Source organism: Carex rostrata, chromosome 18 (genome assembly GCF_964058835.1).
Source record: "Carex rostrata chromosome 18, lpCarRost1.2, whole genome shotgun sequence".
Lineage (NCBI taxonomy): Eukaryota > Viridiplantae > Streptophyta > Magnoliopsida > Poales > Cyperaceae > Carex > Carex rostrata.
The window spans coordinates 5873037-5895712 of NC_135935.1; the positions used below are offsets into that span (position 1 = coordinate 5873037).

At 37.8% G+C, this 22676-nt stretch overlaps 61 non-coding genes and 3 pseudogenes across 61 annotated transcripts; all 64 read left to right on the top strand.

Moving 5' to 3' along the window:
- Window positions 1–45: 45 nt before the first annotated feature.
- LOC144570636 (5S ribosomal RNA) lies at window positions 46–164 on the top strand. Its single transcript, XR_013516895.1, has one exon. It is a non-coding gene; the product is annotated as a 5S ribosomal RNA (ribosomal RNA).
- A 239-nt stretch (window positions 165–403) lies between these two features.
- LOC144570981 (5S ribosomal RNA) lies at window positions 404–522 on the top strand. Its single transcript, XR_013517200.1, has one exon. It is a non-coding gene; the product is annotated as a 5S ribosomal RNA (ribosomal RNA).
- A 239-nt stretch (window positions 523–761) lies between these two features.
- LOC144570637 (5S ribosomal RNA) lies at window positions 762–880 on the top strand. The gene has a single exon (XR_013516896.1). It is a non-coding gene; the product is annotated as a 5S ribosomal RNA (ribosomal RNA).
- Window positions 881–1119: 239 nt separating this feature from the next.
- LOC144570552 (5S ribosomal RNA) lies at window positions 1120–1238 on the top strand. Its single transcript, XR_013516814.1, has one exon. It is a non-coding gene; the product is annotated as a 5S ribosomal RNA (ribosomal RNA).
- A 239-nt stretch (window positions 1239–1477) lies between these two features.
- On the top strand, window positions 1478–1596 carry LOC144570982 (5S ribosomal RNA). The gene has a single exon (XR_013517201.1). It is a non-coding gene; the product is annotated as a 5S ribosomal RNA (ribosomal RNA).
- A 239-nt stretch (window positions 1597–1835) lies between these two features.
- LOC144570638 (5S ribosomal RNA) lies at window positions 1836–1954 on the top strand. Its single transcript, XR_013516897.1, has one exon. It is a non-coding gene; the product is annotated as a 5S ribosomal RNA (ribosomal RNA).
- Window positions 1955–2193: 239 nt separating this feature from the next.
- LOC144570984 (5S ribosomal RNA) lies at window positions 2194–2312 on the top strand. Its single transcript, XR_013517203.1, has one exon. It is a non-coding gene; the product is annotated as a 5S ribosomal RNA (ribosomal RNA).
- Window positions 2313–2551: 239 nt separating this feature from the next.
- On the top strand, window positions 2552–2670 carry LOC144570985 (5S ribosomal RNA). The gene has a single exon (XR_013517204.1). It is a non-coding gene; the product is annotated as a 5S ribosomal RNA (ribosomal RNA).
- A 239-nt stretch (window positions 2671–2909) lies between these two features.
- Window positions 2910–3028, top strand: LOC144570451 (5S ribosomal RNA). Its single transcript, XR_013516716.1, has one exon. It is a non-coding gene; the product is annotated as a 5S ribosomal RNA (ribosomal RNA).
- Window positions 3029–3267: 239 nt separating this feature from the next.
- LOC144570986 (5S ribosomal RNA) lies at window positions 3268–3386 on the top strand. Its single transcript, XR_013517205.1, has one exon. It is a non-coding gene; the product is annotated as a 5S ribosomal RNA (ribosomal RNA).
- A 239-nt stretch (window positions 3387–3625) lies between these two features.
- LOC144570987 (5S ribosomal RNA) lies at window positions 3626–3744 on the top strand. The gene has a single exon (XR_013517206.1). It is a non-coding gene; the product is annotated as a 5S ribosomal RNA (ribosomal RNA).
- A 239-nt stretch (window positions 3745–3983) lies between these two features.
- On the top strand, window positions 3984–4102 carry LOC144570988 (5S ribosomal RNA). Its single transcript, XR_013517207.1, has one exon. It is a non-coding gene; the product is annotated as a 5S ribosomal RNA (ribosomal RNA).
- Window positions 4103–4341: 239 nt separating this feature from the next.
- LOC144570452 (5S ribosomal RNA) lies at window positions 4342–4460 on the top strand. The gene has a single exon (XR_013516717.1). It is a non-coding gene; the product is annotated as a 5S ribosomal RNA (ribosomal RNA).
- Window positions 4461–4699: 239 nt separating this feature from the next.
- Window positions 4700–4818, top strand: LOC144570989 (5S ribosomal RNA). Its single transcript, XR_013517208.1, has one exon. It is a non-coding gene; the product is annotated as a 5S ribosomal RNA (ribosomal RNA).
- A 239-nt stretch (window positions 4819–5057) lies between these two features.
- On the top strand, window positions 5058–5176 carry LOC144570639 (5S ribosomal RNA). The gene has a single exon (XR_013516898.1). It is a non-coding gene; the product is annotated as a 5S ribosomal RNA (ribosomal RNA).
- Window positions 5177–5415: 239 nt separating this feature from the next.
- LOC144570990 (5S ribosomal RNA) lies at window positions 5416–5534 on the top strand. The gene has a single exon (XR_013517209.1). It is a non-coding gene; the product is annotated as a 5S ribosomal RNA (ribosomal RNA).
- A 239-nt stretch (window positions 5535–5773) lies between these two features.
- Window positions 5774–5892, top strand: LOC144570992 (5S ribosomal RNA). Its single transcript, XR_013517210.1, has one exon. It is a non-coding gene; the product is annotated as a 5S ribosomal RNA (ribosomal RNA).
- A 239-nt stretch (window positions 5893–6131) lies between these two features.
- Window positions 6132–6250, top strand: LOC144570453 (5S ribosomal RNA). The gene has a single exon (XR_013516718.1). It is a non-coding gene; the product is annotated as a 5S ribosomal RNA (ribosomal RNA).
- A 239-nt stretch (window positions 6251–6489) lies between these two features.
- Window positions 6490–6608, top strand: LOC144570993 (5S ribosomal RNA). The gene has a single exon (XR_013517211.1). It is a non-coding gene; the product is annotated as a 5S ribosomal RNA (ribosomal RNA).
- Window positions 6609–6847: 239 nt separating this feature from the next.
- On the top strand, window positions 6848–6966 carry LOC144570994 (5S ribosomal RNA). The gene has a single exon (XR_013517212.1). It is a non-coding gene; the product is annotated as a 5S ribosomal RNA (ribosomal RNA).
- A 239-nt stretch (window positions 6967–7205) lies between these two features.
- On the top strand, window positions 7206–7324 carry LOC144570454 (5S ribosomal RNA). The gene has a single exon (XR_013516719.1). It is a non-coding gene; the product is annotated as a 5S ribosomal RNA (ribosomal RNA).
- A 239-nt stretch (window positions 7325–7563) lies between these two features.
- Window positions 7564–7682, top strand: LOC144570996 (5S ribosomal RNA). Its single transcript, XR_013517214.1, has one exon. It is a non-coding gene; the product is annotated as a 5S ribosomal RNA (ribosomal RNA).
- Window positions 7683–7906: 224 nt separating this feature from the next.
- LOC144570997 (5S ribosomal RNA) lies at window positions 7907–8025 on the top strand. The gene has a single exon (XR_013517215.1). It is a non-coding gene; the product is annotated as a 5S ribosomal RNA (ribosomal RNA).
- A 239-nt stretch (window positions 8026–8264) lies between these two features.
- Window positions 8265–8383, top strand: LOC144570592 (5S ribosomal RNA). Its single transcript, XR_013516853.1, has one exon. It is a non-coding gene; the product is annotated as a 5S ribosomal RNA (ribosomal RNA).
- Window positions 8384–8622: 239 nt separating this feature from the next.
- Window positions 8623–8741, top strand: LOC144570593 (5S ribosomal RNA). The gene has a single exon (XR_013516854.1). It is a non-coding gene; the product is annotated as a 5S ribosomal RNA (ribosomal RNA).
- A 239-nt stretch (window positions 8742–8980) lies between these two features.
- On the top strand, window positions 8981–9099 carry LOC144570998 (5S ribosomal RNA). Its single transcript, XR_013517216.1, has one exon. It is a non-coding gene; the product is annotated as a 5S ribosomal RNA (ribosomal RNA).
- A 239-nt stretch (window positions 9100–9338) lies between these two features.
- Window positions 9339–9457, top strand: LOC144570999 (5S ribosomal RNA). Its single transcript, XR_013517217.1, has one exon. It is a non-coding gene; the product is annotated as a 5S ribosomal RNA (ribosomal RNA).
- A 239-nt stretch (window positions 9458–9696) lies between these two features.
- On the top strand, window positions 9697–9815 carry LOC144571000 (5S ribosomal RNA). The gene has a single exon (XR_013517218.1). It is a non-coding gene; the product is annotated as a 5S ribosomal RNA (ribosomal RNA).
- A 239-nt stretch (window positions 9816–10054) lies between these two features.
- LOC144570614 (5S ribosomal RNA) lies at window positions 10055–10173 on the top strand. Its single transcript, XR_013516874.1, has one exon. It is a non-coding gene; the product is annotated as a 5S ribosomal RNA (ribosomal RNA).
- Window positions 10174–10412: 239 nt separating this feature from the next.
- Window positions 10413–10531, top strand: LOC144571001 (5S ribosomal RNA). The gene has a single exon (XR_013517219.1). It is a non-coding gene; the product is annotated as a 5S ribosomal RNA (ribosomal RNA).
- A 239-nt stretch (window positions 10532–10770) lies between these two features.
- On the top strand, window positions 10771–10889 carry LOC144571002 (5S ribosomal RNA). The gene has a single exon (XR_013517220.1). It is a non-coding gene; the product is annotated as a 5S ribosomal RNA (ribosomal RNA).
- Window positions 10890–11128: 239 nt separating this feature from the next.
- Window positions 11129–11247, top strand: LOC144571003 (5S ribosomal RNA). Its single transcript, XR_013517221.1, has one exon. It is a non-coding gene; the product is annotated as a 5S ribosomal RNA (ribosomal RNA).
- A 239-nt stretch (window positions 11248–11486) lies between these two features.
- LOC144571004 (5S ribosomal RNA) lies at window positions 11487–11605 on the top strand. Its single transcript, XR_013517222.1, has one exon. It is a non-coding gene; the product is annotated as a 5S ribosomal RNA (ribosomal RNA).
- A 239-nt stretch (window positions 11606–11844) lies between these two features.
- Window positions 11845–11963, top strand: LOC144570671 (5S ribosomal RNA). The gene has a single exon (XR_013516929.1). It is a non-coding gene; the product is annotated as a 5S ribosomal RNA (ribosomal RNA).
- Window positions 11964–12202: 239 nt separating this feature from the next.
- LOC144570408 (5S ribosomal RNA) lies at window positions 12203–12321 on the top strand. The gene has a single exon (XR_013516674.1). It is a non-coding gene; the product is annotated as a 5S ribosomal RNA (ribosomal RNA).
- Window positions 12322–12542: 221 nt separating this feature from the next.
- LOC144571005 (5S ribosomal RNA) lies at window positions 12543–12661 on the top strand. The gene has a single exon (XR_013517223.1). It is a non-coding gene; the product is annotated as a 5S ribosomal RNA (ribosomal RNA).
- A 239-nt stretch (window positions 12662–12900) lies between these two features.
- Window positions 12901–13019, top strand: LOC144571009 (5S ribosomal RNA). The gene has a single exon (XR_013517225.1). It is a non-coding gene; the product is annotated as a 5S ribosomal RNA (ribosomal RNA).
- A 239-nt stretch (window positions 13020–13258) lies between these two features.
- On the top strand, window positions 13259–13362 carry LOC144570771 (5S ribosomal RNA; annotated as a pseudogene).
- A 239-nt stretch (window positions 13363–13601) lies between these two features.
- On the top strand, window positions 13602–13720 carry LOC144571010 (5S ribosomal RNA). The gene has a single exon (XR_013517226.1). It is a non-coding gene; the product is annotated as a 5S ribosomal RNA (ribosomal RNA).
- Window positions 13721–13959: 239 nt separating this feature from the next.
- On the top strand, window positions 13960–14078 carry LOC144570409 (5S ribosomal RNA). Its single transcript, XR_013516675.1, has one exon. It is a non-coding gene; the product is annotated as a 5S ribosomal RNA (ribosomal RNA).
- A 221-nt stretch (window positions 14079–14299) lies between these two features.
- On the top strand, window positions 14300–14418 carry LOC144571011 (5S ribosomal RNA). Its single transcript, XR_013517227.1, has one exon. It is a non-coding gene; the product is annotated as a 5S ribosomal RNA (ribosomal RNA).
- Window positions 14419–14657: 239 nt separating this feature from the next.
- LOC144571012 (5S ribosomal RNA) lies at window positions 14658–14776 on the top strand. The gene has a single exon (XR_013517228.1). It is a non-coding gene; the product is annotated as a 5S ribosomal RNA (ribosomal RNA).
- A 239-nt stretch (window positions 14777–15015) lies between these two features.
- Window positions 15016–15119, top strand: LOC144570773 (5S ribosomal RNA; annotated as a pseudogene).
- Window positions 15120–15358: 239 nt separating this feature from the next.
- LOC144571013 (5S ribosomal RNA) lies at window positions 15359–15477 on the top strand. The gene has a single exon (XR_013517230.1). It is a non-coding gene; the product is annotated as a 5S ribosomal RNA (ribosomal RNA).
- Window positions 15478–15716: 239 nt separating this feature from the next.
- Window positions 15717–15835, top strand: LOC144571014 (5S ribosomal RNA). Its single transcript, XR_013517231.1, has one exon. It is a non-coding gene; the product is annotated as a 5S ribosomal RNA (ribosomal RNA).
- A 239-nt stretch (window positions 15836–16074) lies between these two features.
- On the top strand, window positions 16075–16193 carry LOC144570601 (5S ribosomal RNA). The gene has a single exon (XR_013516861.1). It is a non-coding gene; the product is annotated as a 5S ribosomal RNA (ribosomal RNA).
- Window positions 16194–16432: 239 nt separating this feature from the next.
- On the top strand, window positions 16433–16551 carry LOC144570492 (5S ribosomal RNA). Its single transcript, XR_013516756.1, has one exon. It is a non-coding gene; the product is annotated as a 5S ribosomal RNA (ribosomal RNA).
- Window positions 16552–16790: 239 nt separating this feature from the next.
- On the top strand, window positions 16791–16909 carry LOC144571015 (5S ribosomal RNA). The gene has a single exon (XR_013517232.1). It is a non-coding gene; the product is annotated as a 5S ribosomal RNA (ribosomal RNA).
- Window positions 16910–17148: 239 nt separating this feature from the next.
- On the top strand, window positions 17149–17267 carry LOC144570688 (5S ribosomal RNA). Its single transcript, XR_013516945.1, has one exon. It is a non-coding gene; the product is annotated as a 5S ribosomal RNA (ribosomal RNA).
- Window positions 17268–17506: 239 nt separating this feature from the next.
- On the top strand, window positions 17507–17625 carry LOC144571016 (5S ribosomal RNA). The gene has a single exon (XR_013517233.1). It is a non-coding gene; the product is annotated as a 5S ribosomal RNA (ribosomal RNA).
- Window positions 17626–17864: 239 nt separating this feature from the next.
- LOC144570494 (5S ribosomal RNA) lies at window positions 17865–17983 on the top strand. The gene has a single exon (XR_013516758.1). It is a non-coding gene; the product is annotated as a 5S ribosomal RNA (ribosomal RNA).
- A 239-nt stretch (window positions 17984–18222) lies between these two features.
- LOC144570774 (5S ribosomal RNA) lies at window positions 18223–18326 on the top strand (annotated as a pseudogene).
- Window positions 18327–18565: 239 nt separating this feature from the next.
- On the top strand, window positions 18566–18684 carry LOC144571017 (5S ribosomal RNA). The gene has a single exon (XR_013517234.1). It is a non-coding gene; the product is annotated as a 5S ribosomal RNA (ribosomal RNA).
- A 239-nt stretch (window positions 18685–18923) lies between these two features.
- On the top strand, window positions 18924–19042 carry LOC144571018 (5S ribosomal RNA). Its single transcript, XR_013517235.1, has one exon. It is a non-coding gene; the product is annotated as a 5S ribosomal RNA (ribosomal RNA).
- Window positions 19043–19281: 239 nt separating this feature from the next.
- Window positions 19282–19400, top strand: LOC144571020 (5S ribosomal RNA). The gene has a single exon (XR_013517237.1). It is a non-coding gene; the product is annotated as a 5S ribosomal RNA (ribosomal RNA).
- Window positions 19401–19639: 239 nt separating this feature from the next.
- LOC144571021 (5S ribosomal RNA) lies at window positions 19640–19758 on the top strand. Its single transcript, XR_013517238.1, has one exon. It is a non-coding gene; the product is annotated as a 5S ribosomal RNA (ribosomal RNA).
- Window positions 19759–19997: 239 nt separating this feature from the next.
- On the top strand, window positions 19998–20116 carry LOC144570602 (5S ribosomal RNA). Its single transcript, XR_013516862.1, has one exon. It is a non-coding gene; the product is annotated as a 5S ribosomal RNA (ribosomal RNA).
- A 239-nt stretch (window positions 20117–20355) lies between these two features.
- On the top strand, window positions 20356–20474 carry LOC144570603 (5S ribosomal RNA). Its single transcript, XR_013516864.1, has one exon. It is a non-coding gene; the product is annotated as a 5S ribosomal RNA (ribosomal RNA).
- A 234-nt stretch (window positions 20475–20708) lies between these two features.
- LOC144570495 (5S ribosomal RNA) lies at window positions 20709–20827 on the top strand. The gene has a single exon (XR_013516759.1). It is a non-coding gene; the product is annotated as a 5S ribosomal RNA (ribosomal RNA).
- Window positions 20828–21066: 239 nt separating this feature from the next.
- Window positions 21067–21185, top strand: LOC144570761 (5S ribosomal RNA). The gene has a single exon (XR_013517015.1). It is a non-coding gene; the product is annotated as a 5S ribosomal RNA (ribosomal RNA).
- Window positions 21186–21424: 239 nt separating this feature from the next.
- LOC144570656 (5S ribosomal RNA) lies at window positions 21425–21543 on the top strand. The gene has a single exon (XR_013516915.1). It is a non-coding gene; the product is annotated as a 5S ribosomal RNA (ribosomal RNA).
- A 239-nt stretch (window positions 21544–21782) lies between these two features.
- On the top strand, window positions 21783–21901 carry LOC144570433 (5S ribosomal RNA). Its single transcript, XR_013516698.1, has one exon. It is a non-coding gene; the product is annotated as a 5S ribosomal RNA (ribosomal RNA).
- A 239-nt stretch (window positions 21902–22140) lies between these two features.
- LOC144571022 (5S ribosomal RNA) lies at window positions 22141–22259 on the top strand. Its single transcript, XR_013517239.1, has one exon. It is a non-coding gene; the product is annotated as a 5S ribosomal RNA (ribosomal RNA).
- A 239-nt stretch (window positions 22260–22498) lies between these two features.
- On the top strand, window positions 22499–22617 carry LOC144570710 (5S ribosomal RNA). Its single transcript, XR_013516965.1, has one exon. It is a non-coding gene; the product is annotated as a 5S ribosomal RNA (ribosomal RNA).
- The last annotated feature ends 59 nt before the right edge of the window (window positions 22618–22676 follow it).

A 22676-nucleotide genomic window follows, 5' to 3' on the forward strand; every position in this document is an offset into this window, starting at 1 on the left:
TAGTCGTTATTTGCGTTTAAGTAGAGGTTTGAGTCATTCTATAACGGATGCGATCATACCAGCACTAAAGCACCGGATCCCATCGGAACTCCGCAGTTAAGCGTTCTTGGGCAGGAGTAGTACTAGGATGGGTGACCTCCTGGGAAGTCCCTGTGTTGCATTCCTTTTTATTTTATTTTATTTTATTTTTTGTTGCCGCGCGTCGCACCCGCAAATGGCGTAATTCTGTATATGAGCGCACGAGGCGGTTGTCTCGGAGTTTTATCGAATTATGGAATTTTAACTTGTAAATTAAATTAAAATAAATTAAATTAGTTAGATAATTTTTGATGAAATTAAATCGGTTTTTAAATTAAAATAGTCGTTATTTGCGTTTAAGTAGAGGTTTGAGTCATTCTATAACGGATGCGATCATACCAGCACTAAAGCACCGGATCCCATCGGAACTCCGCAGTTAAGCGTGCTTGGGCAGGAGTAGTACTAGGATGGGTGACCTCCTGGGAAGTCCCTGTGTTGCATTCCTTTTTATTTTATTTTATTTTATTTTTTGTTGCCGCGCGTCGCACCCGCAAATGGCGTAATTCTGTATATGAGCGCACGAGGCGGTTGTCTCGGAGTTTTATCGAATTATGGAATTTTAACTTGTAAATTAAATTAAATTAAATTAAATTAGTTAGATAATTTTTGATGAAATTAAATCGGTTTTTAAATTAAAATAGTCGTTATTTGCGTTTAAGTAGAGGTTTGAGTCATTCTATAACGGATGCGATCATACCAGCACTAAAGCACCGGATCCCATCGGAACTCCGCAGTTAAGCGTTCTTGGGCAGGAGTAGTACTAGGATGGGTGACCTCCTGGGAAGTCCCTGTGTTGCATTCCTTTTTATTTTATTTTATTTTATTTTTTGTTGCCGCGCGTCGCACCCGCAAATGGCGTAATTCTGTATATGAGCGCACGAGGCGGTTGTCTCGGAGTTTTATCGAATTATGGAATTTTAACTTGTAAATTAAATTAAATTAAATTAAATTAGTTAGATAATTTTTGATGAAATTAAATCGGTTTTTAAATTAAAATAGTCGTTATTTGCGTTTAAGTAGAGGTTTGAGTCATTCTATAACGGATGCGATCATACCAGCACTAAAGCACCGGATCCCATCGGAACTCCGCAGTTAAGCGTGCTTGGGCAGGAGTAGTACTAGGAAGGGTGACCTCCTGGGAAGTCCCTGTGTTGCATTCCTTTTTATTTTATTTTATTTTATTTTTTGTTGCTGCGCGTCGCACCCGCAAATGGCGTAATTCTGTATATGAGCGCACGAGGCGGTTGTCTCGGAGTTTTATCGAATTATGGAATTTTAACTTGTAAATTAAATTAAATTAAATTAAATTAGTTAGATAATTTTTGATGAAATTAAATCGGTTTTTAAATTAAAATAGTCGTTATTTGCGTTTAAGTAGAGGTTTGAGTCATTCTATAACGGATGCGATCATACCAGCACTAAAGCACCGGATCCCATCGGAACTCCGCAGTTAAGCGTGCTTGGGCAGGAGTAGTACTAGGATGGGTGACCTCCTGGGAAGTCCCTGTGTTGCATTCCTTTTTATTTTATTTTATTTTATTTTTTGTTGCCGCGCGTCGCACCCGCAAATGGCGTAATTCTGTATATGAGCGCACGAGGCGGTTGTCTCGGAGTTTTATCGAATTATGGAATTTTAACTTGTAAATTAAATTAAATTAAATTAAATTAGTTAGATAATTTTTGATGAAATTAAATCGGTTTTTAAATTAAAATAGTCGTTATTTGCGTTTAAGTAGAGGTTTGAGTCATTCTATAACGGATGCGATCATACCAGCACTAAAGCACCGGATCCCATCGGAACTCCGCAGTTAAGCGTTCTTGGGCAGGAGTAGTACTAGGATGGGTGACCTCCTGGGAAGTCCCTGTGTTGCATTCCTTTTTATTTTATTTTATTTTATTTTTTGTTGCCGCGCGTCGCACCCGCAAATGGCGTAATTCTGTTTATGAGCGCACGAGGCGGTTGTCTCGGAGTTCTATCGAATTATGGAATTTTAACTTGTAAATTAAATTAAAATAAATTAAATTAGTTAGATAATTTTTGATGAAATTAAATCGGTTTTTAAATTAAAATAGTCGTTATTTGCGTTTAAGTAGAGGTTTCAGTCATTCTATAACGGATGCGATCATACCAGCACTAAAGCACCGGATCCCATCGGAACTCCGCAGTTAAGCGTGCTTGGGCAGGAGTAGTACTAGGATGGGTGACCTCCTGGGAAGTCCCTGTGTTGCATTCCTTTTTATTTTATTTTATTTTATTTTTTGTTGCCGCGCGTCGCACCCGCAAATGGCGTAATTCTGTATATGAGCGCACGAGGCGGTTGTCTCGGAGTTTTATCGAATTATGGAATTTTAACTTGTAAATTAAATTAAATTAAATTAAATTAGTTAGATAATTTTTGATGAAATTAAATCGGTTTTTAAATTAAAATAGTCGTTATTTGCGTTTAAGTAGAGGTTTGAGTCATTCTATAACGGATGCGATCATACCAGCACTAAAGCACCGGATCCCATCGGAACTCCGCAGTTAAGCGTGCTTGGGCAGGAGTAGTACTAGGATGGGTGACCTCCTGGGAAGTCCCTGTGTTGCATTCCTTTTTATTTTATTTTATTTTATTTTTTGTTGCCGCGCGTCGCACCCGCAAATGGCGTAATTCTGTATATGAGCGCACGAGGCGGTTGTCTCGGAGTTTTATCGAATTATGGAATTTTAACTTGTAAATTAAATTAAATTAAATTAAATTAGTTAGATAATTTTTGATGAAATTAAATCGGTTTTTAAATTAAAATAGTCGTTATTTGCGTTTAAGTAGAGGTTTGAGTCATTCTATAACGGATGCGATCATACCAGCACTAAAGCACCGGATCCCATCGGAACTCCGCAGTTAAGCGTGCTTGGGCAGGACTAGTACTAGGATGGGTGACCTCCTGGGAAGTCCCTGTGTTGCATTCCTTTTTATTTTAATTTATTTTATTTTTTGTTGCCGCGCGTCGCACCCGCAAATGGCGTAATTCTGTATATGAGCGCACGAGGCGGTTGTCTCGGAGTTTTATCGAATTATGGAATTTTAACTTGTAAATTAAATTAAATTAAATTAAATTAGTTAGATAATTTTTGATGAAATTAAATCGGTTTTTAAATTAAAATAGTCGTTATTTGCGTTTAAGTAGAGGTTTGAGTCATTCTATAACGGATGCGATCATACCAGCACTAAAGCACCGGATCCCATCGGAACTCCGCAGTTAAGCGTGCTTGGGCAGGAGTAGTACTAGGATGGGTGACCTCCTGGGAAGTCCCTGTGTTGCATTCCTTTTTATTTTATTTTATTTTATTTTTTGTTGCCGCGCGTCGCACCCGCAAATGGCGTAATTCTGTATATGAGCGCACGAGGCGGTTGTCTCGGAGTTTTATCGAATTATGGAATTTTAACTTGTAAATTAAATTAAATTAAATTAAATTAGTTAGATAATTTTTGATGAAATTAAATCGGTTTTTAAATTAAAATAGTCGTTATTTGCGTTTAAGTAGAGGTTTCAGTCATTCTATAACGGATGCGATCATACCAGCACTAAAGCACCGGATCCCATCGGAACTCCGCAGTTAAGCGTGCTTGGGCAGGAGTAGTACTAGGATGGGTGACCTCCTGGGAAGTCCCTGTGTTGCATTCCTTTTTATTTTATTTTATTTTATTTTTTGTTGCCGCGCGTCGCACCCGCAAATGGCGTAATTCTGTATATGAGCGCACGAGGCGGTTGTCTCGGAGTTTTATCGAATTATGGAATTTTAACTTGTAAATTAAATTAAATTAAATTAAATTAGTTAGATAATTTTTGATGAAATTAAATCGGTTTTTAAATTAAAATAGTCGTTATTTGCGTTTAAGTAGAGGTTTGAGTCATTCTATAACGGATGCGATCATACCAGCACTAAAGCACCGGATCCCATCGGAACTCCGCAGTTAAGCGTGCTTGGGCAGGAGTAGTACTAGGATGGGTGACCTCCTGGGAAGTCCCTGTGTTGCATTCCTTTTTATTTTATTTTATTTTATTTTTTGTTGCCGCGCGTCGCACCCGCAAATGGCGTAATTCTGTATATGAGCGCACGAGGCGGTTGTCTCGGAGTTTTATCGAATTATGGAATTTTAACTTGTAAATTAAATTAAATTAAATTAAATTAGTTAGATAATTTTTGATGAAATTAAATCGGTTTTTAAATTAAAATAGTCGTTATTTGCGTTTAAGTAGAGGTTTGAGTCATTCTATAACGGATGCGATCATACCAGCACTAAAGCACCGGATCCCATCGGAACTCCGCAGTTAAGCGTGCTTGGGCAGGACTAGTACTAGGATGGGTGACCTCCTGGGAAGTCCCTGTGTTGCATTCCTTTTTATTTTAATTTATTTTATTTTTTGTTGCCGCGCGTCGCACCCGCAAATGGCGTAATTCTGTATATGAGCGCACGAGGCGGTTGTCTCGGAGTTTTATCGAATTATGGAATTTTAACTTGTAAATTAAATTAAATTAAATTAAATTAGTTAGATAATTTTTGATGAAATTAAATCGGTTTTTAAATTAAAATAGTCGTTATTTGCGTTTAAGTAGAGGTTTGAGTCATTCTATAACGGATGCGATCATACCAGCACTAAAGCACCGGATCCCATCGGAACTCCGCAGTTAAGCGTGCTTGGGCAGGAGTAGTACTAGGATGGGTGACCTCCTGGGAAGTCCCTGTGTTGCATTCCTTTTTATTTTATTTTATTTTATTTTTTGTTGCCGCGCGTCGCACCCGCAAATGGCGTAATTCTGTATATGAGCGCACGAGGCGGTTGTCTCGGAGTTTTATCGAATTATGGAATTTTAACTTGTAAATTAAATTAAATTAAATTAAATTAGTTAGATAATTTTTGATGAAATTAAATCGGTTTTTAAATTAAAATAGTCGTTATTTGCGTTTAAGTAGAGGTTTGAGTCATTCTATAACGGATGCGATCATACCAGCACTAAAGCACCGGATCCCATCGGAACTCCGCAGTTAAGCGTTCTTGGGCAGGAGTAGTACTAGGATGGGTGACCTCCTGGGAAGTCCCTGTGTTGCATTCCTTTTTATTTTATTTTATTTTATTTTTTGTTGCCGCGCGTCGCACCCGCAAATGGCGTAATTCTGTATATGAGCGCACGAGGCGGTTGTCTCGGAGTTTTATCGAATTATGGAATTTTAACTTGTAAATTAAATTAAAATAAATTAAATTAGTTAGATAATTTTTGATGAAATTAAATCGGTTTTTAAATTAAAATAGTCGTTATTTGCGTTTAAGTAGAGGTTTGAGTCATTCTATAACGGATGCGATCATACCAGCACTAAAGCACCGGATCCCATCGGAACTCCGCAGTTAAGCGTGCTTGGGCAGGAGTAGTACTAGGATGGGTGACCTCCTGGGAAGTCCCTGTGTTGCATTCCTTTTTATTTTATTTTATTTTATTTTTTGTTGCCGCGCGTCGCACCCGCAAATGGCGTAATTCTGTATATGAGCGCACGAGGCGGTTGTCTCGGAGTTTTATCGAATTATGGAATTTTAACTTGTAAATTAAATTAAATTAAATTAAATTAGTTAGATAATTTTTGATGAAATTAAATCGGTTTTTAAATTAAAATAGTCGTTATTTGCGTTTAAGTAGAGGTTTGAGTCATTCTATAACGGATGCGATCATACCAGCACTAAAGCACCGGATCCCATCGGAACTCCGCAGTTAAGCGTGCTTGGGCAGGAGTAGTACTAGGATGGGTGACCTCCTGGGAAGTCCCTGTGTTGCATTCCTTTTTATTTTATTTTATTTTATTTTTTGTTGCCGCGCGTCGCACCCGCAAATGGCGTAATTCTGTATATGAGCGCACGAGGCGGTTGTCTCGGAGTTTTATCGAATTATGGAATTTTAACTTGTAAATTAAATTAAATTAAATTAAATTAGTTAGATAATTTTTGATGAAATTAAATCGGTTTTTAAATTAAAATAGTCGTTATTTGCGTTTAAGTAGAGGTTTGAGTCATTCTATAACGGATGCGATCATACCAGCACTAAAGCACCGGATCCCATCGGAACTCCGCAGTTAAGCGTGCTTGGGCAGGACTAGTACTAGGATGGGTGACCTCCTGGGAAGTCCCTGTGTTGCATTCCTTTTTATTTTATTTTATTTTATTTTTTGTTGCCGCGCGTCGCACCCGCAAATGGCGTAATTCTGTATATGAGCGCACGAGGCGGTTGTCTCGGAGTTTTATCGAATTATGGAATTTTAACTTGTAAATTAAATTAAATTAAATTAAATTAGTTAGATAATTTTTGATGAAATTAAATCGGTTTTTAAATTAAAATAGTCGTTATTTGCGTTTAAGTAGAGGTTTGAGTCATTCTATAACGGATGCGATCATACCAGCACTAAAGCACCGGATCCCATCGGAACTCCGCAGTTAAGCGTGCTTGGGCAGGAGTAGTACTAGGATGGGTGACCTCCTGGGAAGTCCCTGTGTTGCATTCCTTTTTATTTTATTTTATTTTATTTTTTGTTGCCGCGCGTCGCACCCGCAAATGGCGTAATTCTGTATATGAGCGCACGAGGCGGTTGTCTCGGAGTTTTATCGAATTATGGAATTTTAACTTGTAAATTAAATTAAATTAAATTAAATTAGTTAGATAATTTTTGATGAAATTAAATCGGTTTTTAAATTAAAATAGTCGTTATTTGCGTTTAAGTAGAGGTTTGAGTCATTCTATAACGGATGCGATCATACCAGCACTAAAGCACCGGATCCCATCGGAACTCCGCAGTTAAGCGTGCTTGGGCAGGAGTAGTACTAGGATGGGTGACCTCCTGGGAAGTCCCTGTGTTGCATTCCTTTTTATTTTATTTTATTTTATTTTTTGTTGCCGCGCGTCGCACCCGCAAATGGCGTAATTCTGTATATGAGCGCACGAGGCGGTTGTCTCGGAGTTTTATCGAATTATGGAATTTTAACTTGTAAATTAAATTAAATTAAATTAAATTAGTTAGATAATTTTTGATGAAATTAAATCGGTTTTTAAATTAAAATAGTCGTTATTTGCGTTTAAGTAGAGGTTTGAGTCATTCTATAACGGATGCGATCATACCAGCACTAAAGCACCGGATCCCATCGGAACTCCGCAGTTAAGCGTGCTTGGGCAGGACTAGTACTAGGATGGGTGACCTCCTGGGAAGTCCCTGTGTTGCATTCCTTTTTATTTTATTTTATTTTATTTTTTGTTGCCGCGCGTCGCACCCGCAAATGGCGTAATTCTGTATATGAGCGCACGAGGCGGTTGTCTCGGAGTTTTATCGAATTATGGAATTTTAACTTGTAAATTAAATTAAATTAAATTAAATTAGTTAGATAATTTTTGATGAAATTAAATCGGTTTTTAAATTAAAATAGTCGTTATTTGCGTTTAAGTAGAGGTTTGAGTCATTCTATAACGGATGCGATCATACCAGCACTAAAGCACCGGATCCCATCGGAACTCCGCAGTTAAGCGTGCTTGGGCAGGAGTAGTACTAGGATGGGTGACCTCCTGGGAAGTCCCTGTGTTGCATTCCTTTTTATTTTATTTTATTTTATTTTTTGTTGCCGCGCGTCGCACCCGCAAATGGCGTAATTCTGTATATGAGCGCACGAGGCGGTTGTCTCGGAGTTTTATCGAATTATGGAATTTTAACTTGTAAATTAAATTAGTTAGATAATTTTTGATGAAATTAAATCGGTTTTTAAATTAAAATAGTCGTTATTTGCGTTTAAGTAGAGGTTTGAGTCATTCTATAACGGATGCGATCATACCAGCACTAAAGCACCGGATCCCATCGGAACTCCGCAGTTAAGCGTGCTTGGGCAGGAGTAGTACTAGGATGGGTGACCTCCTGGGAAGTCCCTGTGTTGCATTCCTTTTTATTTTATTTTATTTTATTTTTTGTTGCCGCGCGTCGCACCCGCAAATGGCGTAATTCTGTATATGAGCGCACGAGGCGGTTGTCTCGGAGTTTTATCGAATTATGGAATTTTAACTTGTAAATTAAATTAAATTAAATTAAATTAGTTAGATAATTTTTGATGAAATTAAATCGGTTTTTAAATTAAAATAGTCGTTATTTGCGTTTAAGTCGAGGTTTGAGTCATTCTATAACGGATGCGATCATACCAGCACTAAAGCACCGGATCCCATCGGAACTCCGCAGTTAAGCGTGCTTGGGCAGGAGTAGTACTAGGATGGGTGACCTCCTGGGAAGTCCCTGTGATGCATTCCTTTTTATTTTATTTTATTTTATTTTTTGTTGCCGCGCGTCGCACCCGCAAATGGCGTAATTCTGTATATGAGCGCACGAGGCGGTTGTCTCGGAGTTTTATCGAATTATGGAATTTTAACATGTAAATTAAATTAAAATAAATTAAATTAGTTAGATAATTTTTGATGAAATTAAATCGGTTTTTAAATTAAAATAGTCGTTATTTGCGTTTAAGTAGAGGTTTGAGTCATTCTATAACGGATGCGATCATACCAGCACTAAAGCACCGGATCCCATCGGAACTCCGCAGTTAAGCGTGCTTGGGCAGGAGTAGTACTAGGATGGGTGACCTCCTGGGAAGTCCCTGTGATGCATTCCTTTTTATTTTATTTTATTTTATTTTTTGTTGCCGCGCGTCGCACCCGCAAATGGCGTAATTCTGTATATGAGCGCACGAGGCGGTTGTCTCGGAGTTTTATCGAATTATGGAATTTTAACTTGTAAATTAAATTAAATTAAATTAAATTAGTTAGATAATTTTTGATGAAATTAAATCGGTTTTTAAATTAAAATAGTCGTTATTTGCGTTTAAGTCGAGGTTTGAGTCATTCTATAACGGATGCGATCATACCAGCACTAAAGCACCGGATCCCATCGGAACTCCGCAGTTAAGCGTGCTTGGGCAGGAGTAGTACTAGGATGGGTGACCTCCTGGGAAGTCCCTGTGTTGCATTCCTTTTTATTTTATTTTATTTTATTTTTTGTTGCCGCGCGTCGCACCCGCAAATGGCGTAATTCTGTATATGAGCGCACGAGGCGGTTGTCTCGGAGTTTTATCGAATTATGGAATTTTAACTTGTAAATTAAATTAAATTAAATTAAATTAGTTAGATAATTTTTGATGAAATTAAATCGGTTTTTAAATTAAAATAGTCGTTATTTGCGTTTAAGTAGAGGTTTGAGTCATTCTATAACGGATGCGATCATACCAGCACTAAAGCACCGGATCCCATCGGAACTCCGCAGTTAAGCGTGCTTGGGCAGGAGTAGTACTAGGATGGGTGACCTCCTGGGAAGTCCCTGTGTTGCATTCCTTTTTATTTTATTTTATTTTATTTTTTGTTGCCGCGCGTCGCACCCGCAAATGGCGTAATTCTGTATATGAGCGCACGAGGCGGTTGTCTCGGAGTTTTATCGAATTATGGAATTTTAACTTGTAAATTAAATTAAATTAAATTAAATTAGTTAGATAATTTTTGATGAAATTAAATCGGTTTTTAAATTAAAATAGTCGTTATTTGCGTTTAAGTCGAGGTTTGAGTCATTCTATAACGGATGCGATCATACCAGCACTAAAGCACCGGATCCCATCGGAACTCCGCAGTTAAGCGTGCTTGGGCAGGAGTAGTACTAGGATGGGTGACCTCCTGGGAAGTCCCTGTGTTGCATTCCTTTTTATTTTATTTTATTTTATTTTTTGTTGCCGCGCGTCGCACCCGCAAATGGCGTAATTCTGTATATGAGCGCACGAGGCGGTTGTCTCGGAGTTTTATCGAATTATGGAATTTTAACATGTAAATTAAATTAAAATAAATTAAATTAGTTAGATAATTTTTGATGAAATTAAATCGGTTTTTAAATTAAAATAGTCGTTATTTGCGTTTAAGTAGAGGTTTGAGTCATTCTATAACGGATGCGATCATACCAGCACTAAAGCACCGGATCCCACCGGAACTCCGCAGTTAAGCGTGCTTGGGCAGGAGTAGTACTAGGATGGGTGACCTCCTGGGAAGTCCCTGTGTTGCATTCCTTTTTATTTTATTTTATTTTATTTTTTGTTGCCGCGCGTCGCACCCGCAAATGGCGTAATTCTGTATATGAGCGCACGAGGCGGTTGTCTCGGAGTTTTATCGAATTATGGAATTTTAACTTGTAAATTAAATTAAATTAAATTAAATTAGTTAGATAATTTTTGATGAAATTAAATCGGTTTTTAAATTAAAATAGTCGTTATTTGCGTTTAAGTAGAGGTTTGAGTCATTCTATAACGGATGCGATCATACCAGCACTAAAGCACCGGATCCCATCGGAACTCCGCAGTTAAGCGTGCTTGGGCAGGAGTAGTACTAGGATGGGTGACCTCCTGGGAAGTCCCTGTGTTGCATTCCTTTTTATTTTATTTTATTTTATTTTTTGTAGCCGCGCGTCGCACCCGCAAATGGCGTAATTCTGTATATGAGCGCACGAGGCGGTTGTCTCGGAGTTTTATCGAATTATGGAATTTTAACTTGTAAATTAAATTAAATTAAATTAAATTAGTTAGATAATTTTTGATGAAATTAAATCGGTTTTTAAATTAAAATAGTCGTTATTTGCGTTTAAGTAGAGGTTTGAGTCATTCTATAACGGATGCGATCATACCAGCACTAAAGCACCGGATCCCATCGGAACTCCGCAGTTAAGCGTGCTTGGGCAGGAGTAGTACTAGGATGGGTGACCTCCTGGGAAGTCCCTGTGTTGCATTCCTTTTTATTTTATTTTATTTTATTTTTTGTTGCCGCGCGTCGCACCCGCAAATGGCGTAATTCTGTATATGAGCGCACGAGGCGGTTGTCTCGGAGTTTTATCGAATTATGGAATTTTAACTTGTAAATTAAATTAAATTAAATTAAATTAGTTAGATAATTTTTGATGAAATTAAATCGGTTTTTAAATTAAAATAGTCGTTATTTGCGTTTAAGTAGAGGTTTGAGTCATTCTATAACGGATGCGATCATACCAGCACTAAAGCACCGGATCCCATCGGAACTCCGCAGTTAAGCGTGCTTGGGCAGGAGTAGTACTAGGATGGGTGACCTCCTGGGAAGTCCCTGTGTTGCATTCCTTTTTATTTTATTTTATTTTATTTTTTGTTGCCGCGCGTCGCACCCGCAAATGGCGTAATTCTGTATATGAGCGCACGAGGCGGTTGTCTCGGAGTTTTATCGAATTATGGAATTTTAACTTGTAAATTAAATTAAATTAAATTAAATTAGTTAGATAATTTTTGATGAAATTAAATCGGTTTTTAAATTAAAATAGTCGTTATTTGCGTTTAAGTAGAGGTTTGAGTCATTCTATAACGGATGCGATCATACCAGCACTAAAGCACCGGATCCCATCGGAACTCCGCAGTTAAGCGTGCTTGGGCAGGAGTAGTACTAGGATGGGTGACCTCCTGGGAAGTCCCTGTGTTGCATTCCTTTTTATTTTATTTTATTTTATTTTTTGTTGCCGCGCGTCGCACCCGCAAATGGCGTAATTCTGTATATGAGCGCACGAGGCGGTTGTCTCGGAGTTCTATCGAATTATGGAATTTTAACTTGTAAATTAAATTAAATTAAATTAAATTAGTTAGATAATTTTTGATGAAATTAAATCGGTTTTTAAATTAAAATAGTCGTTATTTGCGTTTAAGTAGAGGTTTGAGTCATTCTATAACGGATGCGATCATACCAGCACTAAAGCACCGGATCCCATCGGAACTCCGCAGTTAAGCCTGCTTGGGCAGGAGTAGTACTAGGATGGGTGACCTCCTGGGAAGTCCCTGTGTTGCATTCCTTTTTATTTTATTTTATTTTATTTTTTGTTGCCGCGCGTCGCACCCGCAAATGGCGTAATTCTGTATATGAGCGCACGAGGCGGTTGTCTCGGAGTTTTATCGAATTATGGAATTTTAACTTGTAAATTAAATTAAATTAAATTAAATTAGTTAGATAATTTTTGATGAAATTAAATCGGTTTTTAAATTAAAATAGTCGTTATTTGCGTTTAAGTAGAGGTTTGAGTCATTCTATAACGGATGCGATCATACCAGCACTAAAGCACCGGATCCCATCGGAACTCCGCAGTTAAGCGTGCTTGGGCAGGAGTAGTACTAGGGTGGGTGACCTCCTGGGAAGTCCCTGTGTTGCATTCCTTTTTATTTTATTTTATTTTATTTTTTGTTGCCGCGCGTCGCACCCGCAAATGGCGCACGAGGCGGTTGTCTCGGAGTTTTATCGAATTATGGAATTTTAACTTGTAAATTAAATTAAATTAAATTAAATTAGTTAGATAATTTTTGATGAAATTAAATCGGTTTTTAAATTAAAATAGTCGTTATTTGCGTTTAAGTAGAGGTTTGAGTCGTTCTATAACGGATGCGATCATACCAGCACTAAAGCACCGGATCCCATCGGAACTCCGCAGTTAAGCGTGCTTGGGCAGGAGTAGTACTAGGATGGGTGACCTCCTGGGAAGTCCCTGTGTTGCATTCCTTTTTATTTTATTTTATTTTATTTTTTGTTGCCGCGCGTCGCACCCGCAAATGGCGTAATTCTGTATATGAGCGCACGAGGCGGTTGTCTCGGAGTTTTATCGAATTATGGAATTTTAACTTGTAAATTAAATTAAATTAAATTAAATTAGTTAGATAATTTTTGATGAAATTAAATCGGTTTTTAAATTAAAATAGTCGTTATTTGCGTTTAAGTAGAGGTTTGAGTCATTCTATAACGGATGCGATCATACCAGCACTAAAGCACCGGATCCCATCGGAACTCCGCAGTTAAGCGTGCTTGGGCAGGAGTAGTACTAGGATGGGTGACCTCCTGGGAAGTCCCTGTGTTGCATTCCTTTTTATTTTATTTTATTTTATTTTTTGTTGCCGCGCGTCGCACCCGCAAATGGCGTAATTCTGTTTATGAGCGCACGAGGCGGTTGTCTCGGAGTTTTATCGAATTATGGAATTTTAACTTGTAAATTAAATTAAATTAAATTAAATTAGTTAGATAATTTTTGATGAAATTAAATCGGTTTTTAAATTAAAATAGTCGTTATTTGCGTTTAAGTAGAGGTTTGAGTCATTCTATAACGGATGCGATCATACCAGCACTAAAGCACCGGATCCCATCGGAACTCCGCAGTTAAGCGTGCTTGGGCATGGGTGACCTCCTGGGAAGTCCCTGTGTTGCATTCCTTTTTATTTTATTTTATTTTATTTTTTGTTGCCGCGCGTCGCACCCGCAAATGGCGTAATTCTGTATATGAGCGCACGAGGCGGTTGTCTCGGAGTTTTATCGAATTATGGAATTTTAACTTGTAAATTAAATTAAATTAAATTAAATTAGTTAGATAATTTTTGATGAAATTAAATCGGTTTTTAAATTAAAATAGTCGTTATTTGCGTTTAAGTAGAGGTTTGAGTCATTCTATAACGGATGCGATCATACCAGCACTAAAGCACCGGATCCCATCGGAACTCCGCAGTTAAGCGTGCTTGGGCAGGAGTAGTACTAGGATGGGTGACCTCCTGGGAAGTCCCTGTGTTGCATTCCTTTTTATTTTATTTTATTTTATTTTTTGTTGCCGCGCGTCGCACCCGCAAATGGCGTAATTCTGTATATGAGCGCACGAGGCGGTTGTCTCAGAGTTTTATCGAATTATGGAATTTTAACTTGTAAATTAAATTAAACTAAATTAAATTAGTTAGATAATTTTTGATGAAATTAAATCGGTTTTTAAATTAAAATAGTCGTTATTTGCGTTTAAGTAGAGGTTTGAGTCATTCTATAACGGATGCGATCATACCAGCACTAAAGCACCGGATCCCATCGGAACTCCGCAGTTAAGCGTGCTTGGGCAGGAGTAGTACTAGGGTGGGTGACCTCCTGGGAAGTCCCTGTGTTGCATTCCTTTTTATTTTATTTTATTTTATTTTTTGTTGCCGCGCGTCGCACCCGCAAATGGCGCACGAGGCGGTTGTCTCGGAGTTTTATCGAATTATGGAATTTTAACTTGTAAATTAAATTAAATTAAATTAAATTAGTTAGATAATTTTTGATGAAATTAAATCGGTTTTTAAATTAAAATAGTCGTTATTTGCGTTTAAGTAGAGGTTTGAGTCGTTCTATAACGGATGCGATCATACCAGCACTAAAGCACCGGATCCCATCGGAACTCCGCAGTTAAGCGTGCTTGGGCAGGAGTAGTACTAGGATGGGTGACCTCCTGGGAAGTCCCTGTGTTGCATTCCTTTTTATTTTATTTTATTTTATTTTTTGTTGCCGCGCGTCGCACCCGCAAATGGCGTAATTCTGTATATGAGCGCACGAGGCGGTTGTCTCGGAGTTTTATCGAATTATGGAATTTTAACTTGTAAATTAAATTAAATTAAATTAAATTAGTTAGATAATTTTTGATGAAATTAAATCGGTTTTTAAATTAAAATAGTCGTTATTTGCGTTTAAGTAGAGGTTTGAGTCATTCTATAACGGATGCGATCATACCAGCACTAAAGCACCGGATCCCATCGGAACTCCGCAGTTAAGCGTGCTTGGGCAGGAGTAGTACTAGGATGGGTGACCTCCTGGGAAGTCCCTGTGTTGCATTCCTTTTTATTTTATTTTATTTTATTTTTTGTTGCCGCGCGTCGCACCCGCAAATGGCGTAATTCTGTTTATGAGCGCACGAGGCGGTTGTCTCGGAGTTTTATCGAATTATGGAATTTTAACTTGTAAATTAAATTAAATTAAATTAAATTAGTTAGATAATTTTTGATGAAATTAAATCGGTTTTTAAATTAAAATAGTCGTTATTTGCGTTTAAGTAGAGGTTTGAGTCATTCTATAACGGATGCGATCATACCAGCACTAAAGCACCGGATCCCATCGGAACTCCGCAGTTAAGCGTGCTTGGGCATGGGTGACCTCCTGGGAAGTCCCTGTGTTGCATTCCTTTTTATTTTATTTTATTTTATTTTTTGTTGCCGCGCGTCGCACCCGCAAATGGCGTAATTCTGTATATGAGCGCACGAGGCGGTTGTCTCGGAGTTTTATCGAATTATGGAATTTTAACTTGTAAATTAAATTAAATTAAATTAAATTAGTTAGATAATTTTTGATGAAATTAAATCGGTTTTTAAATTAAAATAGTCGTTATTTGCGTTTAAGTAGAGGTTTGAGTCATTCTATAACGGATGCGATCATACCAGCACTAAAGCACCGGATCCCATCGGAACTCCGCAGTTAAGCGTGCTTGGGCAGGAGTAGTACTAGGATGGGTGACCTCCTGGGAAGTCCCTGTGTTGCATTCCTTTTTATTTTATTTTATTTTATTTTTTGTTGCCGCGCGTCGCACCCGCAAATGGCGTAATTCTGTATATGAGCGCACGAGGCGGTTGTCTCAGAGTTTTATCGAATTATGGAATTTTAACTTGTAAATTAAATTAAACTAAATTAAATTAGTTAGATAATTTTTGATGAAATTAAATCGGTTTTTAAATTAAAATAGTCGTTATTTGCGTTTAAGTAGAGGTTTGAGTCATTCTATAACGGATGCGATCATACCAGCACTAAAGCACCGGATCCCATCGGAACTCCGCAGTTAAGCGTGCTTGGGCAGGAGTAGTACTAGGATGGGTGACCTCCTGGGAAGTCCCTGTGTTGCATTCCTTTTTATTTTATTTTATTTTATTTTTTGTTGCCGCGCGTCGCACCCGCAAATGGCGTAATTCTGTATATGAGCGCACGAGGCGGTTGTCTCGGAGTTTTATCGAATTGTGGAATTTTAACTTGTAAATTAAATTAAATTAAATTAAATTAGTTAGATAATTTTTGATGAAATTAAATCGGTTTTTAAATTAAAATAGTCGTTATTTGCGTTTAAGTAGAGGTTTGAGTCATTCTATAACGGATGCGATCATACCAGCACTAAAGCACCGGATCCCATCGGAACTCCGCAGTTAAGCATGCTTGGGCAGGAGTAGTACTAGGATGGGTGACCTCCTGGGAAGTCCCTGTGTTGCATTCCTTTTTATTTTATTTTATTTTATTTTTTGTTGCCGCGCGTCGCACCCGCAAATGGCGTAATTCTGTATATGAGCGCACGAGGCGGTTGTCTCGGAGTTTTATCGAATTATGGAATTTTAACTTGTAAATTAAATTAAATTAAATTAAATTAGTTAGATAATTTTTGATGAAATTAAATCGGTTTTTAAATTAAAATAGTCGTTATTTGCGTTTAAGTAGAGGTTTGAGTCATTCTATAACAGATGCGATCATACCAGCACTAAAGCACCGGATCCCATCGGAACTCCGCAGTTAAGCGTGCTTGGGCAGGAGTAGTACTAGGATGGGTGACCTCCTGGGAAGTCCCTGTGTTGCATTCCTTTTTATTTTATTTTATTTTATTTTTTGTTGCCGCGCGTCGCACCCGCAAATGGCGTAATTCTGTATATGAGCGCACGAGGCGGTTGTCTCAGAGTTTTATCGAATTATGGAATTTTAACTTGTAAATTAAATTAAACTAAATTAAATTAGTTAGATAATTTTTGATGAAATTAAATCGGTTTTTAAATTAAAATAGTCGTTATTTGCGTTTAAGTAGAGGTTTGAGTCATTCTATAACGGATGCGATCATACCAGCACTAAAGCACCGGATCCCATCGGAACTCCGCAGTTAAGCGTGCTTGGGCAGGAGTAGTACTAGGATGGGTGACCTCCTGGGAAGTCCCTGTGTTGCATTCCTTTTTATTTTATTTTATTTTATTTTTTGTTGCCGCGCGTCGCACCCGCAAATGGCGTAATTCTGTATATGAGCGCACGAGGCGGTTGTCTCGGAGTTTTATCGAATTATGGAATTTTAACTTGTAAATTAAATTAAATTAAATTAAATTAGTTAGATAATTTTTGATGAAATTAAATCGGTTTTTAAATTAAAATAGTCGTTATTTGCGTTTAAGTAGAGGTTTGAGTCATTCTATAACAGATGCGATCATACCAGCACTAAAGCACCGGATCCCATCGGAACTCCGCAGTTAAGCGTGCTTGGGCAGGAGTAGTACTAGGATGGTTGACCTCCTGGGAAGTCCCTGTGTTGCATTCCTTTTTATTTTATTTTATTTTATTTTTTGTTGCCGCGCGTCGCACCCGCAAATGGCGTAATTCTGTATATGAGCGCACGAGGCGGTTGTCTCAGAATTTTATCGAATTATGGAATTTTAACTTGTAAATTAAATTAAACTAAATTAAATTAGTTAGATAATTTTTGATGAAATTAAATCGGTTTTTAAATTAAAATAGTCGTTATTTGCGTTTAAGTAGAGGTTTGAGTCATTCTATAACGGATGCGATCATACCAGCACTAAAGCACCGGATCCCATCGGAACTCCGCAGTTAAGCGTGCTTGGGCAGGAGTAGTACTAGGATGGGTGACCTCCTGGGAAGTCCCTGTGTTGCATTCCTTTTTATTTTATTTTATTTTATTTTTTGTTGCCGCGCGTCGCACCCGCAAATGGCGTAATTCTGTATATGAGCGCACGAGGCGGTTGTCTCGGAGTTTTATCGAATTATGGAATTTTAACTTGTAAATTAAATTAAATTAAATTAAATTAGTTAGATAATTTTTGATGAAATTAAATCGGTTTTTAAATTAAAATAGTCGTTATTTGCGTTTAAGTAGAGGTTTGAGTCATTCTATAACAGATGCGATCATACCAGCACTAAAGCACCGGATCCCATCGGAACTCCGCAGTTAAGCGTGCTTGGGCAGGAGTAGTACTAGGATGGGTGACCTCCTGGGAAGTCCCTGTGTTGCATTCCTTTTTATTTTATTTTATTTTATTTTTTGTTGCCGCGCGTCGCACCCGCAAATGGCGTAATTCTGTATATGAGCGCACGAGGCGGTTGTCTCGGAGTTTTATCGAATTATGGAATTTTAACTTGTAAATTAAATTAAATTAAATTAAATTAGTTAGATAATTTTTGATGAAATTAAATCGGTTTTTAAATTAAAATAGTCGTTATTTGCGTTTAAGTAGAGGTTTGAGTCATTCTATAACGGATGCGATCATACCAGCACTAAAGCACCGGATCCCATCGGAACTCCGCAGTTAAGCGTGCTTGGGCATGGGTGACCTCCTGGGAAGTCCCTGTGTTGCATTCCTTTTTATTTTATTTTATTTTATTTTTTGTTGCCGCGCGTCGCACCCGCAAATGGCGTAATTCTGTATATGAGCGCACGAGGCGGTTGTCTCGGAGTTTTATCGAATTATGGAATTTTAACTTGTAAATTAAATTAAAATAAATTAAATTAGTTAGATAATTTTTGATGAAATTAAATCGGTTTTTAAATTAAAATAGTCGTTATTTGCGTTTAAGTAGAGGTTTGAGTCATTCTATAACGGATGCGATCATACCAGCACTAAAGCACCGGATCCCATCGGAACTCCGCAGTTAAGCGTGCTTGGGCAGGAGTAGTACTAGGATGGGTGACCTCCTGGGAAGTCCCTGTGTTGCATTCCTTTTTATTTTATTTTATTTTATTTTTTGTTGCCGCGCGTCGCACCCGCAAATGGCGTAATTCTGTATATGAGCGCACGAGGCGGTTGTCTCGGAGTTTTATCGAATTATGGAATTTTAACTTGTAAATTAAATTAAAATAAATTAAATTAGTTAGATAATTTTTGATGAAATTAAATCGGTTTTTAAATTAAAATAGTCGTTATTTGCGTTTAAGTAGAGGTTTGAGTCATTCTATAACGGATGCGATCATACCAGCACTAAAGCACCGGATCCCATCGGAACTCCGCAGTTAAGCGTGCTTGGGCAGGAGTAGTACTAGGATGGGTGACCTCCTGGGAAGTCCCTGTGTTGCATTCCTTTTTATTTTATTTTATTTTATTTTTTGTTGCCGCGCGTCGCACCCGCAAATGGCGTAATTCTGTATATGAGCGCACGAGGCGGTTGTCTCGGAGTTTTATCGAATTATGGAATTTTAACTTGTAAATTAAATTAAAATAAATTAAATTAGTTAGATAATTTTTGATGAAATTAAATCGGTTTTTAAATTAAAATAGTCGTTATTTGCGTTTAAGTAGAGGTTTGAGTCATTCTATAACGGATGCGATCATACCAGCACTAAAGCACCGGATCCCATCGGAACTCCGCAGTTAAGCGTGCTTGGGCAGGAGTAGTACTAGGATGGGTGACCTCCTGGGAAGTCCCTGTGTTGCATTCCTTTTTATTTTATTTTATTTTATTTTTTGTTGCCGCGCGTCGCACCCGCAAATGGCGTAATTCTGTATATGAGCGCACGAGGCGGTTGTCTCGGAGTTTTATCGAATTATGGAATTTTAACTTGTAAATTAAATTAAATTAAATTAAATTAGTTAGATAATTTTTGATGAAATTAAATCGGTTTTTAAATTAAAATAGTCGTTATTTGCGTTTAAGTAGAGGTTTGAGTCATTCTATAACGGATGCGATCATACCAGCACTAAAGCACCGGATCCCATCGGAACTCCGCAGTTAAGCGTGCTTGGGCAGGAGTAGTACTAGGATGGGTGACCTCCTGGGAAGTCCCTGTGTTGCATTCCTTTTTATTTTATTTTATTTTATTTTTTGTTGTCGCGCGTCGCACCCGCAAATGGCGTAATTCTGTATATGAGCGCACGAGGCGGTTGTCTCGGAGTTTTATCGAATTATGGAATTTTAACTTGTAAATTAAATTAAATTAAATTAAATTAGTTAGATAATTTTTGATGAAATTAAATCGGTTTTTAAATTAAAATAGTCGTTATTTGCGTTTAAGTAGAGGTTTGAGTCATTCTATAACGGATGCGATCATACCAGCACTAAAGCACCGGATCCCATCGGAACTCCGCAGTTAAGCATGCTTGGGCAGGAGTAGTACTAGGATGGGTGACCTCCTGGGAAGTCCCTGTGTTGCATTCCTTTTTATTTTATTTTATTTTATTTTTTGTTGCCGCGCGTCGCACCCGCAAATGGCGTAATTCTGTATATGAGCGCACGAGGCGGTTGTCTCGGAGTTTTATCGAATTATGGAATTTTAACTTGTAAATTAAATTAAATTAAATTAAATTAGTTAGATAATTTTTGATGAAATTAAATCGGTTTTTAAATTAAAATAGTCGTTATTTGCGTTTAAGTAGAGGTTTGAGTCATTCTATAACGGATGCGATCATACCAGCACTAAAGCACCGGATCCCATCGGAACTCCGCAGTTAAGCATGCTTGGGCAGGAGTAGTACTAGGATGGGTGACCTCCTGGGAAGTCCCTGTGTTGCATTCCTTTTTATTTTATTTTATTTTATTTTTTGTTGCCGCGCGTCGCACCCGCAAATGGCGTAATTCTGTATATGAGCGCACGAGGCGGTTGTCTCGGAGTTTTATCGAATTATGGAATTTTAACTTGTAAATTAAATTAAATTAAATTAGTTAGATAATTTTTGATGAAATTAAATCGGTTTTTAAATTAAAATAGTCGTTATTTGCGTTTAAGTAGAGGTTTGAGTCATTCTATAACAGATGCGATCATACCAGCACTAAAGCACCGGATCCCATCGGAACTCCGCAGTTAAGCGTGCTTGGGCAGGAGTAGTACTAGGATGGGTGACCTCCTGGGAAGTCCCTGTGTTGCATTCCTTTTTATTTTATTTTATTTTATTTTTTGTTGCCGCGCGTCGCACCCGCAAATGGCGTAATTCTGTATATGAGCGCACGAGGCGGTTGTCTCAGAGTTTTATCGAATTATGGAATTTTAACTTGTAAATTAAATTAAACTAAATTAAATTAGTTAGATAATTTTTGATGAAATTAAATCGGTTTTTAAATTAAAATAGTCGTTATTTGCGTTTAAGTAGAGGTTTGAGTCATTCTATAACGGATGCGATCATACCAGCACTAAAGCACCGGATCCCATCGGAACTACGCAGTTAAGCGTGCTTGGGTAGGAGTAGTACTAGGATGGGTGACCTCCTGGGAAGTCCCTGTGTTGCATTCCTTTTTATTTTATTTTATTTTATTTTTTGTTGCCGCGCGTCGCACCCGCAAATGGCGTAATTCTGTATATGAGCGCACGAGGCGGTTGTCTCGGAGTTTTATCGAATTATGGAATTTTAACTTGTAAATTAAATTAAATTAAATTAAATTAGTTAGATAATTTTTGATGAAATTAAATCGGTTTTTAAATTAAAATAGTCGTTATTTGCGTTTAAGTAGAGGTTTGAGTCATTCTATAACGGATGCGATCATACCAGCACTAAAGCACCGGATCCCATCGGAACTCCGCAATTAAGCGTGCTTGGGCAGGAGTAGTACTAGGATGGGTGACCTCCTGGGAAGTCCCTGTGTTGCATTCCTTTTTATTTTATTTTATTTTATTTTTTGTTGTCGCGCGTCGCACCCGCAAATGGCGTAATTCTGTATATGAGCGCACGGGGCGGTTGTCTCGGAGTTTTATCGAATTATGGAATTTTAACTTGTAAATTAAATTAAATTAAATTAAATTAGTTAGATAATTTTTGATGAAATTAAATCGGTTTTTAAATTAAAATAGTCGTTATTTGCGTTTAAGTAGAGGTTTGAGTCATTCTATAACGGATGCGATCATACCAGCACTAAAGCACCGGATCCCATCGGAACTCCGCAGTTAAACGTGCTTGGGCAGGAGTAGTACTAGGATGGGTGACCTCCTGGGAAGTCCCTGTGTTGCATTCCTTTTTATTTTATTTTATTTTTTTTTTTGTTGCCGCGCGTCGCACCCGCAAATGGCGTAATTCTGTATATGAGCGCACGAGGCGGTTGTCTCGGAGTTTTATCGAATTATGGAATTTTAACTTGTAAGTTAAATTAAATTAAATTAAATTAGTTAGATAATTTTTGATGAAATTAAATCGGTTTTTAAATTAAAATAGTCGTTATTTGCGTTTAAGTAGAGGTTTGAGTCATTCTATAACGGATGCGATCATACCAGCACTAAAGCACCGGATCCCATCGGAACTCCGCAGTTAAGCGTGCTTGGGCAGGAGTAGTACTAGGATGGGTGACCTCCTGGGAAGTCCCTGTGTTGCATTCCTTTTTATTTTATTTTATTTTATTTTTTGTTGCCGCGCGTCGCACCCGCAAATGGCGTAATTCTGTATATGAGCGCACGAGGCGGTTGTCTCAGAGTTTTATCGAATTATGGAATTTTAACTTGTAAATTAAATTAAACTAAATTAAATTAGTTAGATAATTTTTGATGAAATTAAATCGGTTTTTAAATTAAAATAGTCGTTATTTGCGTTTAAGTAGAGGTTTGAGTCATTCTATAACGGATGCGATCATACCAGCACTAAAGCACCGGATCCCATCGGAACTACGCAGTTAAGCGTGCTTGGGCAGGAGTAGTACTAGGATGGGTGACCTCCTGGGAAGTCCCTGTGTTGCATTCCTTTTTATTTTATTTTATTTTATTTTTTGTTGCCGCGCGTCGCACCCGCAAATGGCGTAA